Here is a 9,258-nt window from a genome sequence, read left to right as displayed (position 1 = left end):
AAAAAAACAAAAAAAACAAAGAAACAAACCCATACAATTTCTGACTACTGTCCACATTCCATCTCATAATTTATTTTTCTTCACCCACGCTGGGCTCCTGTCTCTTTCCCCTCCTTGTAGGGGAAGAAGCCATATGCGTCCTTATCCGAACATGAGCTTGCCCGTCGGGTTCATGGCTTGCTAGTGGAATGAAGAGAACATTAGAACTAGTGCTTGGGCTGTGCTGCTGACTTCTGTCAGAGGGGGTGTCCTGGACCACTTTCCCATGCAGGGCATTTTTCTTTCTTTTTTTTTTCTTTTTAAGAGAATTCGCTCTATCTAATTTAACCATAATAACAGCTTTTGAGATAGATACTATTATTATCTTCACCAGATAAATGATGAAACTGAAACTTGGTGAGCAAATAAGAAAGATAGTCAGTGGCACACAGAAAATAAGTGGTGGAGTCAGGATTTAGTCCCAAATCTGTTAGAACCCAGAGACCATGCTCTGAAGTATGGCGCTCATTGTCTCCTTGGTTGCAATCCTTTTTCTGTAAAATGGAGTTGAATCCATCAGCTTTGTGTCCTTTCTGGTGGCATTTTCTTTTCAAACAAAACTATATGAGGAACCCAAATGTATACAAAGAAAAAGCGGTTTTTAGTGTATTTTTTTAGTTCCAACATATTATTTATATATATTTGTATATGCACATGTATTTATTTAATGCATGCTTATTATTATTATAGAGGCACTAAAATATTTCTCACATAGAGAAGTTTTTTCAAAAGATAACAGTTTTTCAATGGATAAGCTTATTTTTCCATTAACAATTAGAGAAAATTGAAAGAGAAGAAATAGATATTTTTATTTCAAGATTGAGTCACTAACATGATCTGATAGCTGCTTACTTTTGGGCCTTGGTAAGTGTCTTGTTTGGGGACTGTTAATAAACTGGCTCCTATCTAGCTGGTTGAAATGTCTTTGGCAGGAAATACTTTTCAAATATATCTGATAACAATATAAGATGTCTTGGTGATTTCATTTAAAAAAAATCTCAGATGTCTTAGCACACCTCCGTGTGTCATTTTTCAAGGGTGTAAAAATCTACTTTGTTTTTTATTCAGTAGAAATTTGAAGTTTCAGTTTCCTTGCTGACACCTTATTTGCAATTATAAGCATGAAAATACCAGGATTCTGAAAAGCTGTTGTATTTTTGTTAGCTACTTAATAAATGGAATCTCTTCACTGACAAACACAATTTTTTCTCCTCTCAAAATCTTTGAAATAGTTGTACTAGCACCTTGCCTTCAGTTCATCATATAAGTTTCCTGTAAAAAAGGCAATTCTGGAACGTACTGCCAATATAATTACCAACAGCTCTGAAAATTTGTCGTTTTAAGGCTGCACCTTAATATAATCGATTATTTCTATGGCCTGATACAACACTATTTAGAAAGACATTTGCATGTTTCTAAGACGTTAACACCTAATATTTGACTATACAGTATTATTAAAGCTTCATTAGACAGCTGAACACATAGAGCCATTACTTCTATACTTTTCCCAGATACTACTTTCACATCATTTGTATAGACATTACTACAATTTGGCCAGTTTGAGATAATATATATTTTTTCAAATTTCTTCTGCATGAACCCCAGCATAGAAAAATAAGAAATATGTGGAGAGGCACATTATTAGTAATGAAGTTCATTAAAGAGTTCACAAACTGACCACTTGTCACTAACCCACCATGTATCTTGGGTGTTAAAAAATTTCACTTCTCCCTAGACATATCATCAGAAATGGGAAAGGGTATATACATATTTTTATTTTTACAATACTTTCCCCTCTTACATTTGAGTTAGATTTTTGCAAAGTACTGGATTTTAATACTTTCCCTCCCTGGAATCTGATTCTGTTATGGGAGGCAGTGTGTATTCATATCACTAAGAGGCACTTCCTGCCAGATTTGGAAACATTAAAACTGTTGAATTAATATTGAAAAAAGCAAGTAGAAAGACCTATTAATTGCTTATTGTTTTTTACTTAGGTAAGACTAACCTGTCAGTGATGATAACACTACGTGGAGTAGTTGGTTGCATAGAACATACACAGACATGGGATGAATTTATGATCATAAACATGGATTCCTCCAGTTTTTCTATCCATCATTTAGTTTCTTGATTTTGAGTGAGTTCGTGTGTTGTCAGCACTTGCCTTCATTCTTTATGTTATTCTCAATGGGCTGGCATTAGTTGATACATCAGTAAATGCTAATATGCCGTATCTAATTTACCTTTTAATTCTTCTTTCTTCCCTTCCCTTCCCCTTTCCTTTCCTTCCTCCCCCCCCTCTTTTATCAGATATCGCCTTCTAGTTTTAAGGGTATTTTTTACACCTCCTGAAAAAAAAGAAAACATTTATAAATATAAAAATAAGACAGAATAACTCAGTATTTTTTACTTTACTTTATCAATAGAGAGTCAAACCAGAAGTCCCCAAGATTTAAAATTAGCACTAAAACTATCACATAATAGTTTGACTCTATGCATTTTGTGCTCCCTTCTTACTGCACTATCGACTATTAATTGAAGATGGGAGCATGTGCCAAGCAGATGTAACAGAGTCCTGCCTTGCATGGGCACTGTGTACATGAGCTGAGGTAGCAGGCTTGCTTTTGTTCAAATTTATGAGAATTGACATATTCAGTCTTGAATTTTTTTAAAAAGTTCAGTGCCGAGCTATAACTTTCCTGTCCAGTGACACATTTACCATAAGTCCTCTCCCCCCCGTCTCTCTCTCTCTCTCTCTCTCTCTCACACACACACACACACACACACACGTGCGTGTACGCGCACATACACACACACACACACACACACACACACACACACACACACACACACACCTACGTATTGAAAAAATGTTGGAATCTGCCTCAAAAGAAGTTAAAATGGTGAAACGGGTTTAAAGTTCCAATGACCTACAATGTGTTGAAATTTGGGTCTGTGCATTTTTACTTGTAACACTTAAAATGCATTCAAAACAGATTTATTATACCTTAAAATATCTAGATTTGAGCATCTGTACAGAATTCCAGGGCTTCACAAAATAGAATTTGGAAACTGTGACATCCAATCATTTCCAAGCTTTCTTTCAGCCCTAACTTTCTCTGTGGTGTTTTTTCTGTAATCATATTACTTTCTCAATTTTCTTTCTAGTTTCTAATTACCTGTTTATTCTCTCATATCATTAGTCTCTTCTCCACTGCCTCCTTTCTATCAGAGAACATATGCATTTGAAATGTGGCTAGTGTGACTGAGAAACTAATTTTAATTAATTTACATTCAAATGACCACATTCTCCTAGTATCTGTGGACAGTGCACATGTGGACTATCTATGCTTCTATATGTTCATAATATAAAACAATAGAAGAAGAGATGCTGAAGCTCAACCGCAGTCCAAAACAGGTATGGTGTTTCACCTTTTGGACTGACAAGAAACACAGAGGTTGGCAATATGTTTTAGTGAGGGTGGAAGAAAATGAGTTCTCTCATACACTCTTGGTGGGAGAATAATGATAGGGTCTTTTTGAGTCCCTCTGGAAATATCTGTCACCATTTAAACTGTCCGTACCCTTTTCTGTGCAATTCAAGTTCTGGGTATCTGACTTTAGAAATACTGGCACAGAGATGGACAAGTACATTCATCACAACACCATTTGTATCATTGAAAAATGCAGAAATTGTTTACATGTGGGACCACATGGGTGATAGACTCCACAACTCCAGTGGGTGCCATTCACCTGTGACTCCTAATGAATGGTGCCCTCTGTACCATATTCTTTGGAACCACTTCCTTGTCCCATGTCTCTATTGAAACTGAGAATATCAAAGATGGACCCCCCAAAAGAATGTAAAACTGGTCTTTATTACACCAAGCCTACTTTTCTCATGTATATTGCCATGTGGCTCTTCACAGCATCATCTGAATTTTTGATGCATTGATCTGTATGTCTATCCCTGAGCCCATATCACATCCTTGAATTACCATAGTGTTATAGAGTATTTTCTTTGCTCTGGAATAACAGATGTAAATATAGATTATCTATTTTTAACATTTTTTTCTCAACCCACTTAAAAATTCTATACTCGTAGTCCCATTTAAAGAGTAATAACAGCATTTGGAATATTAGTCAGCCATTAAAAAGAATGAAATCTTGCAATTTGCAAGAAAATGGATGGATCTAGAGGGTATAATTCTGAGTGAAATAAGTCACTCAGAAAAAGACAAATAGCATATTATTTCACTCATGTGAAATTTAAGAAACAAACAAAGCAACAGACAACTAAACTCTTAAATATAGAGAACGAGCTTATGGTTACCAGAGGGGAGGTGGTGGGGGAAATGAGTGAAATGAAGCAGGTGAAGAGGATTAAGAGCACACTTTTCATGATGAGCACAGAGGAATGTATAGAAGTGTTGAATCACTATATTGTTCACCTGAAACTAATATAATACTGTATTTTAATTATACTGGGATTAAAATTTTAAAAACTTTACCAAAAAATGTGTTTATTAATAGCTTACTACAGGCCAGATCCTCACAATAATCTTGTGAGTCGCTTTAGATTGAGAACTGGTATCACAGAGAGAATCAATATTTGTTTTTATTGAGGTTCAGTTTATACGCGATGTTACATTAGTTTCAGGTATACAATATAGACATGCTACATGTTAATGCTGTTCATGCTCATGGCAGGTGTAGCTACCATCTGTCACCATACAACGCTAAGAGGTTAAATAACTGGGCCAAAGTGACCTGGCTCATATGACATTTTCTAGTCCCTCAACCTCTATGCGTGTGCCTCCTACGTTGTTCATAATATTGTTCATAGGAATCCATTCTTTATTCCCTATAATCCTACTGGCCCCAAATCTGTCTATTTCATCAATCTTTACAAAGAACACATTGAAAATTATTAGTATGATCTGCTTTAAAAATATATTTTATTTCTTTAAATCTTCAGTAATTCCTAGATCACATCTCTGTTGTGTTATTTTGCTGCTTAAGTTTTTTCTTTCTTTTTTTATTGAGGTATAATTGACATATAATATATTAGTTTCAAGTATACAACATAATGATTGAATATTTGTACAAACTGCAAAATGATCACCACAGTAAATCTAGTTTAGAGCTGTCCCCATACATAGTTACAATTTTTTTTTCTTGGGATGAGGACTTTAAAGATCTACTCCCTTAGCAACTTTCAAATACGCCCTACATTATTATTAGCTATACTCACCATGCTGTCCATCACATCCCCATGACTTATTTATTTTATAACTGGAAGTTCGTACCTTTTGATCCACTTCATCCATTTCTCCTACCCTCCCCCACGCTGCCTCTGCTGATCAGCAATGTGTTTTTTGTATCTATAAGCTTTGTTTGTTTGTTTTAGATTCCACATATAAGTGAGATCATCTTACTTGTCTTTCTCTGACTTATTTCAGTTGACTTATTACCTTCAAGGTCTACACATGTCACAGATGACAAGTTTTCCTTCTTTTTTATGGCTGAATAGTATTCCATTGTGTGTGTATATATACACATACATATATATACACAATGTATATATATATACGTATGTACACACCATGTCTTCTTTATTCATTCATCCATCAATAGACACTTAAGTTGTTTCCGTATCTTGGCTATTATAAATAATGCAGTGAACATGGGGGTGCATATATCTTTTTGAATTAGTATTTTTATTTTCTTCAGATAAATACCCAGAAGTGAAATTGCTGAATCATATGGTGGTCCTATTTTTAATTTTTGAGGAACCTCCGTACTGTTTTCCATAGTGGCTATACCAATTTACATTCCCACCAACAATGAACAAGTGTTTCCTTTTCTGTACATCCTTGCCTACACTTGTTATTTCTTATCTTTAAGATTATCAAGTGAAGGTCTGGGTTATTTATTTTTAGTCTACCTCTTATAAAGAGTTTTATGTCTTTGGATTTCCTTAAGAATACGACTTGGGCTTATATGTTTGTGTTTTTTGAATGAAAACATAAAAAATATTTATTTTTTTGGCTTTTGTGTTTGGCTTTCTTTTTCCATTTCTGAATCATTTGTATGTTTAAAACTGTTTTTTGAGTATAACTGACACACAATATTACATTAGTTTCAAGTGTACAATGTGGTGATTCAACTTCTCTATATGTTATGCTGTGCTCACCACAAGTATAGCCACCATCTGTCACCATTGTATATTTAATTTTGATTACTTCTTTAATAGCATTATATGAAGAGACATTCTAGACTTCCAAATGAGTAGATTATTTTATATTCTTTGTTTTTGGAGTGTGTGGCAGAAAAAATGCCATAGATTCACTCAACCCTGTTTCAGGTCTCCTCTATTCTGAGCAGATGGGAGCCTGCACTCCCCAATCCTCGCAGTTAGGCAGGACCACATGACTAATTACGGCCAATGAAATGTGCACAGGAGTGACAGGTGACATGCCCAGGCTGATCTCGTTGCACAGTTCTTCTTGTCCTCCTGAGTGATAAAGGTGGAAGCCTTTGTTGAGATGGCTGAATCACAGGATGAAAGGTGAGAAAGAGAAATAACCTACAATGGATTTTGTGTGAGTGAGAAATATACTTTGGTTGTTTGGGGCCATTGAGGTTTTGGGGTTTCTACCTCAGCATAGACCTGGCTTAACCTGATGAAAACAAACTATTATTTTTGCTTCCATCAACATCCTCATAACCATCAGTACGGCTTCCTGTTAGTTAACTTGACTAGCCACATAGTCAAACAAAAATGTTCTGTATTGGGGAAATGTAACAGAAACTTCTCAGTTCTATCAGTTTGCTGCGGTGGCTGTCCTTGTGTTCTTAGTCCTCTGTATGCAGATAGAGTGTCTTCCATTTGCTCATTCATTTACCTTTCCCAGGCCCCTGTTCCATACAGGATTTTGTGCTGAGCTCTCGCAATATCCTCCGTGAAAAAGCACATACAAGGGGAGAAAAATGACAAGTTTTCCTGAAAGTTTGAAATAAGGATGACTGGAAGCAGATGCTCTTTTGGCCTTTGATTCCCAAAATCGCCACATCACCCATCTTCCTCACTTCCCCCATGATCATGACTCATTACTGAATTTTTCTTGTTTTGATCACTTTCCTAATTATCTTGTGTTTTGTGGGTTTCATTATTAGATAGCAGCCCGACTGCCGCTTCTGATTTGTGCAGTTTTTGCACATGCTATTGTTTGCAGACACATTTTGGCTAGGACTTCATCTGATGAGCCATTTGTTAGTTCTGATTGAGTAGGTCACTTGTGGGCTCAATTAACCACTTGCCCTTCATCTGATGGTGCAAGTGGCCAATTGCACCTGCAATTAGCTAATTAAGGGTTTGGTCATTTCCATAGGCAATTTTGCCTTTATCTAATTGTGGGGCTGTGTAAGATTTCTTTCATCATGTGAGCATCTACCAGCCAGTGTAGGCAGAAGATGACCCTTGATGATGGTACGGTTGCAAAAAAGGGAAATTAAAAATTTTTTGTTTTGTTTTTAATTTCCTCATATGGTTTTTTTTTTCAATTTTTAAAATTGTGGTAAAATACATATAAAATTTATCATCTTATCTATTTTTAAGTGTACAGTTCAATGGTATTAAATACATTCATGATGTTGTGCAACTGTCACCACTGTCCATGTCCATAACTCTTTCATCTTGTAAAACTGAAACTCTGCCATTAAAGGGTAGCTTTCCATTCCCCACCTCCCCCCAGACCCTGGCAACCACCATTCTACTTTCTGACCCTATGATTTTGACGACTCATAGAAGTGGAATCGTATAGTATTTGTCTCTTTGTGACGGGCTTAGGAAATTTTGAAATTTTATTCTCTAATACAGTTATCCAAGGTAAGCAAAAATCACAGATTAAAAACCTGGAACTTGCTCTGTGCAAATTAAAAAGATCTCTATGTAGATGTTTTAAAAATATTTTGCTTAATGGGTATTTCGCTGGCTAACATCTTGTCTCACGTTACAAGCTTAGAGAATTCCTGGAGAGAGAGTGAGAGAGAGAGAGAGAGAGAGAGAGAGGAAGTGAGCGCATGCGTGCCCTCGCACGTGTTAAGGGTTTATGTACATGAACTCATTTCAAGAATTTGCATTCCTGGTCTGAAAGAACTGAAGGTGCAACAGGAGCTAGATCAGGCTCTCAACAGAGAAATCAGAGAAAAAGAGGGCTCTGAATTCAGGAGAAGGGGGGATTTATCACTTCCATCCTTTTGATAAATGTTCTACGAATGGCTTTTCGTGGGTTGAATAGTTCATTTAAGAACCAGGAAGCAGAACTGGAAGGTTTTTTTTTTTTTTTTAATGTCAGGACAAAAGAACTGCAAACATCTCAGAACCCCTCTTCTATCTGTAATACTAACTGAAAACAGTTGAGTTCTTCCCTTCTAGAAAGTGACCAGTACATAGGCAACAAGCAGAGAAAGCACTTATTGTCCAGATTTTTCATTGTATATAATCTGTTGGAATCATAGCCACACAGTCAATTTCTATGGCCCATCTGTCAGGACATTGAAATTGCTTTATTATACAGAACCCGCTCACAGATTCCATGGACTCAGTAAGGAATATTTACCGAGTGTCATCTGAGATCTCAGAGGTTCCATAAAACACTTAATTAACATACAAAAGCCACTTCAGCTAAGCCTATCCCTACTTTCTGAATATCAGTTACTGATTTGATTACTCCTGAGGCTCAGGTCGGCATGGGGAGAAATTGCAGAAGCTGGAGAGCGAGCTGGAGGCAAAGCAAAGTGGGCGGCTTCTGACAGCCGCTATTTTCTCCCTGGGGGGTAAAAGCTGGTGACAGAGCTCCACCAAAGAATCACAGAAAGAAAGGTCTGTAGAACTTCTTTTGTTTGTTCTTCATCTTTTTGTTTTATTTGTAATAAGCAACAGTGCTGCCATTGCATTGATCATTAGTTGTTCCTGTCATTTTACCTCACTTGCTTCGCTTGTCTTCACTGCTTACAAGCTCTGTGACCTTAGGCAAGTTACTTAACCTCTCTGGACTTCAGATTCCCTTCTTTTTAGAGGGAAGATAAAATCTCCTTCATGGAGTTACTGTGATGATAAAGATAATAGTTCTTCTAGCACTGTCAGCCTGTGGCGCGCTAGAGACTAGACCCTTAGGATCAAGGATTATTGCTCACAACATTGCTCAGCATGTA

The sequence above is a fragment of the Zalophus californianus genome, chromosome 13, assembly GCF_009762305.2.
Source record: "Zalophus californianus isolate mZalCal1 chromosome 13, mZalCal1.pri.v2, whole genome shotgun sequence".
NCBI lineage: Eukaryota > Metazoa > Chordata > Mammalia > Carnivora > Otariidae > Zalophus > Zalophus californianus.
Note: the sequence above shows the minus strand (reverse complement) of the source record.